Source organism: Ptiloglossa arizonensis, chromosome 10, assembly GCF_051014685.1.
Source record: "Ptiloglossa arizonensis isolate GNS036 chromosome 10, iyPtiAriz1_principal, whole genome shotgun sequence".
In the NCBI taxonomy this organism is placed as follows: domain Eukaryota; kingdom Metazoa; phylum Arthropoda; class Insecta; order Hymenoptera; family Colletidae; genus Ptiloglossa; species Ptiloglossa arizonensis.
This window is the reverse complement of record NC_135057.1, coordinates 9,019,628-9,026,061: the sequence shown is the minus strand read 5'-3', so window position 1 is coordinate 9,026,061 and position 6,434 is coordinate 9,019,628. Positions and strand designations below refer to the sequence as shown.

Sequence of the window (6,434 nt, the reverse complement as noted above, 5' to 3'; positions counted from 1 at the left end):
AATTGGGCGATACGAGCGCTGTGGACGTGTTTAGTCGAAGTAGCTTCGTGAACGGGTTTAGTTTGAGTGTAAAGTAAAGTATTCAGCGCTGTGGACGTGTTTAGTTAAAGTATTCGGCGCTGTGGACGTGTTTAGTCAAAGTATTCAGCGCTGTGGACGTGTTTATTCGAAGTATTCAGCGCTGTGGACATGTTTAGTCAAAGTATTCAGCGCTGTGGACGTGTTTATTCAAAGTATTCAGCGCTGTGGACGTGTTTATTCAAAGTATTCAGCGCTGTGGACGTGTTTAGTCAAAGTATTCAGCGCTGTGGACGTGTTTATTCAAAGTATTCAGCGCTGTGGACGTGTTTATTCAAAGTATTCAGCGCTGTGGACGTGTTTAGTCAAAGTAGCTTCGTGGATAAGTTCAAAGTGTAAAGTAAAGTATTCAGCGCTGTGGATGTGTTTAGTCAAAGTATTCAGCGCTGTGGACGTGTTTAGTTAAAGTATTCAGCGCTGTGGACGTGTTTATTCAAAGTATTCAGCGCTGTGGACGTGTTTATTCAAAGTATTCAGCACTGTGGACGTGTTTAGCCAAAGTAGCTTCGTGGACGGGTTCAGTGAAAGTGTAAAGTAAAGTATTCAGCGCTGTGGACGTGTTTAGTCAAAGCATTCAGCGCTGTGGACGTGTTTATTCAAAGTATTCGGCGCTGTGGACGTGTTTATTCAAAGTATTCGGCACTGTGGACGTGTTTAGTCAAAGTAGCTTCGTGGACGGGTTCAGTGAAAGTGTAAAGTAAAGTATTCGGCGCTGTGGACGTGTTTATTCGAAGTATTCAGCGCTGTGGACGTGTTCACACAAAGTATACAGTATTAAGGACGTGTTTCCACAAAATATGAAGCAAAGTATCCAACGCTGTGAACGTGTTTACGCAAACCTCGTTTCCTCGTGCTCGTGAAAAGAATACGGTTCCGGAAAGGGTTAAAAAAAAAAAGAAAAAAAATGTCTCCTCGTTCGAAACATCCTTCTCTCCCCTCCTGGGTCGACGAAACGGATCCGTGCCGGTCTGGAAACCGTTCCCAGAGACGACGCAGTGATTCGACGCCGGGCAGCCGCGGCGCGACCCGTTTAATTGAAACCCGAAGCAGCGCGTACAGCGGAATGTTAACCGATTCAAGAGGATTCGGCCGGTGACGGTGCCGGTACTGGCATCGCGCGAATTTAATGCCCCGAGCAGATAGGGATAGATACGGCGGATCTGTCACCGCAATCCCTGCGACAACCCCCCGTTCTCCCTTTGGCCCTGCACCGAATCCCCTCTCGTTTCACGCCCCGGCTGATTAATTGGACCTCTACGTCCGCACCACCGTACCCTCCCTCTCGCGTTGCGGGGGCCCCGTTTTCACCCCCTGTGGGCGCTGAATTTCCAGCCCCTTTCTCTACTTCCGCCCTCTGGTTCCTCTTCTCTTCTCGGTCCCCGTCGAAAGGACAGAGAATGAAAAGCATACGAGAGGACAAGGGAAAAGGAGGGATGAAGAGAGAGAGAGAAAGAAAGCGAGGGTAGGGGGGCGGAACAGGCATAGAATTCGAAGTCGCCTCTATTCGGAAACGCGTAATAGATATGTCAAAAGCAGCCCGAACATGGTCATGATAATATGCTGATGCCTTCGGCGCAACGTACCGCGGGGACCTTCCCCCCTTCTGCTCGTTTACCACTCCCCCCCTCGCCACTCGATTTCGCTTAGGCTTTCGCCAGACCTTAGCTCACTTTTTTCGTCTATTTCCTTTTTATTTATTTATTTTTCTTTCTTCTCTATTTCCCCGTCAGACAGACTGGAGATTCTTTTTCGAGTTTTTCGTGGGGGGGTTATCCCGACTGCAGGTGGCAGCGGACGGAGTTATTTTAACGATCGGTCGAGCACGGAGGGTCGAGGGACTCGCGCGAAGAAAGGGACTACGAGTGGGGGGAAACCCTTTTCGGTTCCGCGCTCTCCTTATTCCTTTCGCCGGTTTAACCCTTCGCGGTTGTACGACTGTGTTCGGTAAGCGGACGGCCATTCTGTCCGCAGACGTCTGGGGGGATGGTGGTGGTGGATACACGGGGTGTTTCGTAATAGGCGGTGAAATCGGAAATGTAGCGATTCCGCGCCGGTGAAATAAGTAGAAAATATAGAATACACCGATTAACCTTAATGCGTTCTTTCGTTCGACTACACACCCTCGAGAGGGTCTTTAGGGAAGAGATGCAGTGAATGCATTTAAGTCGGCTTTCTGATTTTCGAGCGCAACGAGAGGTGTCGGGGAATACAGGAGGGTTTAATTACCGAAATTGCTTCAATTGTGGAAAGATATTGCTGTATGTGATCGCATCGGATCGAACGAGACTCGAATAACGCGGTAGCTGCGAAGGTTTTTCGTTTTGATTTAGCTTTCTTGCCATTTTTCGATCGTAAACATGCGGTTAAGTTTCAAAGATACCCTCTACCCTCTTCGTGCTATTGAATTTTCTTTTTAAGATATCGTATCCTCCTCGGAGAGAATCGAAAATCTACGGTCGAAACGTTGGGTCGAATATATTTCTTCAAGCCCGTAATCGTTCTTTACCATCAAAGAAGGAAATAACCTTTCGATAATACGGAATGAAATTGTTTCGTACGAGGCTTCGTTGCGGAGAAAATCAATTCCAAAAACTCATCCGGTACGCGTGCACTTGACTACGAGTTACGCCTGGGTGACACGACGAGCTGAAAAATAACGTGGCTCTTTTGTTAAATTTTTTTTTCTTCTTTTTAGGCGCGCACGGAATTTTAGCAAATAATTAAACGTTACCTAAACGCACGAATATTAAATCACGAATGTACTCAATTTTGTTAGCAAATTTGGATACGCGTTCAAGTTACCATTTAACTAAAGTGTCTAAAAAATAAAGAAAAATCTTAATTTCCATTTTCCATTACAATCGCCGGAGTAATTTCAGTTTCTCTTTCGACGAAATTCGATACTCTTCGATACAATAATCGACGCAACGTTTCGTTCGCGACATTGAGAGTAAAAGTATTTGCGAAAATAGTTAGAACGGAGATAGATTTGACCTTGCCGAAGAACTACTCGCAAACTGCACTTTGCAACTGCACGGGCGCGCATAAACGCGCAAAGGTAACGCAAGTTGGCGGAACACTGGAAATCGCTCAATTATTCAGCGCGTTCCAGTTTCGCGGACCACCCTGTACGCCGCGATATATTAAGTATTTTATTTCGTCCGCTTTTATCCCCGTAAAAATGGCGGAACGTTTGCATCGCGAACGTTTATGACAGCAGCGACGATGAATTTTATACGGGCGCGTACGCGGATTAAAGCCGGTCGAAAAAATTACCGGTTAAAAAATCGATTAAAATTCGTCACATGAAAACCGCCGTTTAATAGCGTTGAATATTTTTATCAGGAACGAGCGTTCGCGCGTGCGTACGAATATTACGCTGGAATTCTGACTGGCGTGTCCGGTTGAGCGTAAAATTCAGTAGTACAAAACACGGATGTCGCGGCGTATGAGATATATGGGACTGTAAAGGATTAATCGAGGCTGTCCAGATCGATGGCAATTTATCTCGATAATTAATTTATCTTCGTACCCGATACGAGACGACATTATAATCCGTTGGTTATGAAAATGATTTACGTAATTCTAATAGAAACATTTCATTAACAATATATACGTATAGAACGCAGGATTTTCTACCGAACGTGAGCAAAACCGTATAAATTTAGCAGTATATTCGAGAGGTCGTTCTAAATAAAAAAAATTGTCGATTTATTCGAACAAAATAAAAAATACTCTACGTGTACATCTAGGAGTAGAGTAATTTTTTTATTTATTTTTATTTCTTTTATTTCACTTTAAATAGTTTCGCGTTTCTTATCCTCCTTTCTTCGGATATACTTGGCTTTCTTTACTCTGAATACACTTGGGTTTTTCTACTTTGGATATACTTAATTTTTTCTACTCTGTATATACTCGAAAACTCTCGTACACTTTCGAAAACTCGCAGCCCTTGATACTCGATCGATCTCGATCCCTCCCCCGTTCCCTTTACACCGCGACGAGTAATCAGATTTCCACGTGGGGTGGAAAAAAATTACCCACGTCTCGGCCCTTAATCGTCGGCGATTCTTTCCACGGGTTCGCGCGTTACCGAGGTCCGAAGACGTTGCTTCGGCCCCGCGAGATTACATACTAATGGGAGTCGATTCCCGGCTACGATAAGATAACGACGTTGGAACAAGTCGGGGGAATTTTCAGTTCGATATTGCGGCTGGTCGCGGTGGATCGTGATACGGGACGCTCGGTGGAGGTCATCGATCATAGAACGTCCCGGTAATTACCGTCTCGTTACGATCACGGAGATTGATTTTAAAGAAGACCCGAAGGAACGTTCCAACGTCGACTCGAGCTCGTTCAACGTTCGATCCCCCACCGTCGGCTCGGTCGATTTAATCGAACGAAAACCGACGCACTTTCGTTCGGCTAATTTATCGCCAATTACGCGTTCCCATTAACGCGATTACCTGTCTGTGCGTGCGTGCCATTAATTTGTCCCTGGCCGTGCGCGTCGAATGCATAAAGCTGACACGGCGGCGTCGCGAGAATTTCGGAAATTGTGGATCCCGGACGGTAATTAGATTTCAGGCAGCGTGAGCGCAACCTTCGCCGGGTTAAGAACCTCGACCGCCATCACGAGCACGGGCCACGAAACGTTGCCCCGGTCGTTGGCAAAATTTCGAATCGTCGGGCCGTCGCGACGCAACGAGATGCGGCCCACCGAGGCCGTACGATTCTCTAGCTTTCGGCCTTCGACCGGGTTAACCACCCACTTTTCTATTCCAACCGTGCCCACCTTCCGCCTACGTGACACTCTCGCTTATCCGAGACTGGGTTACGATCAACGTCCCAAAGTTTCCGCATACTTTCCTACCCGAACCTTTCCACCTTCGTCTTCCGTTTTCTCCTTCCTCGAAAGCGGAAAATCATTTCGTGGGAAATTTTTGTACATAGTGTCATCATTTTTAGAGTGGATTAACCGAAACTTTTCCTAACAGTTTTCATCTTAACTCGTAGATTCTCTAAAGTATGAACATCTTGTGTACAACATTCGTAGAAGCGTTAGATAGTACAGCAATGGTACCGAAATATTTGCAGAAATATTCTCTTCTCTAGTCTTTTAATATAGTACAAATTGCAAAGAGATTCCCCGTTTTTTATTCGAAAAATCTCCGGTGTCTGAAATATCCATGTATAGGAGAATGATCGATGGTTCGTAGCCAAAAATTCCGTACAAGTGCCCGAGAGCTTTTAGAACGATCCGTTGTAACTCAATTTTGTAGCTCCGGGCGGATTACAAAGACAATTCTAACAGGATCGTATCAAGAAGATCGTACGTTCGTTAATCGATGTTCGATGCCCTATCGAAGCTACACACGCCCGGTGAAAATCGTTCGGAATAATTCACGAGCTGCTGGTTTATTCGAGCGATCGATCGATCGATTAATTACGACGACACGGTGACGATACAATCGGGAAGATTCAACGTTTTCCGTGGGTCGTTCGTTTAATCCAAAGCGGAGTATTAAACGAGGAGCGGAAGTAAATGGGGTGCCCCGGGACAGAAGCTCGCGGATTACTATGGAACACAGGAAGTTAATAAACCGAATTTAGTGTTCGCTATTAGCGTAGCGACCTTTCGCAGCGTCTCGAATACGATATTCGAAGGTGTCGAGAACGAGAATCGAAGATTGAGAGTAACACGAACAAGAGACACACAGAGAGACAAAAAGAGAGTGTGTAATTTCGAAAGAATTTGCGTTCGAAAAATGTTGAAATCCATCGGAACGGAATTTATTTCGAATGGTGCGTTCGATGTCGCGTTTCTATCGCAACCGTTGAAGTCGTAGTCGAGTGTGACGATCGAGTATTTATAAATATGAAATTCCGATTGATCGCGGCCGCGAGTTCGGATAATCGAGAACGACCGCTCGTCCGACGAACTCGAACTCGTTCGGTGATATTTATTAAACGTAACAATTTTCCGGGACATTAGTCACCATTGATAATGCGCTGCATCGCGCGGTGGATAGGGAACGGTGAGAGGGATGGCGCGAACTCGTGTTAAGCGAAATGACAAGCTTAACGTTGGATTTTCGGGGTCGTTCATTATCGATGAATGCAGCGATGCACTTGTATCCGGTCGAGCGTGATCGGTTTTCGAAACAAATCGGATTCTAATATCCGCTTACCGAATATCGAAACAATTGCTCGAGTACACGATTTTATATACACACTCCCGGCGAACTCCTCTTAAGACACGACCCATCCCTTTCTCGATCTCGAAGCTTCGTAGCGTGCTTCGAAAAAAAAAAAAAGAAAATGCACCGCTCGAAGTATCTTAATTAAAGGTGAAT

The 6,434-nt window shown here is 45.6% G+C and overlaps 1 long non-coding RNA gene across 1 annotated transcript in view; it reads left to right on the top strand.

Moving 5' to 3' along the window:
- Positions 1-6,434, top strand: part of LOC143152091 (uncharacterized) — a 246,441-nt gene that overhangs the window by 119,713 nt on the left and 120,294 nt on the right. The window lies entirely within an intron of this gene.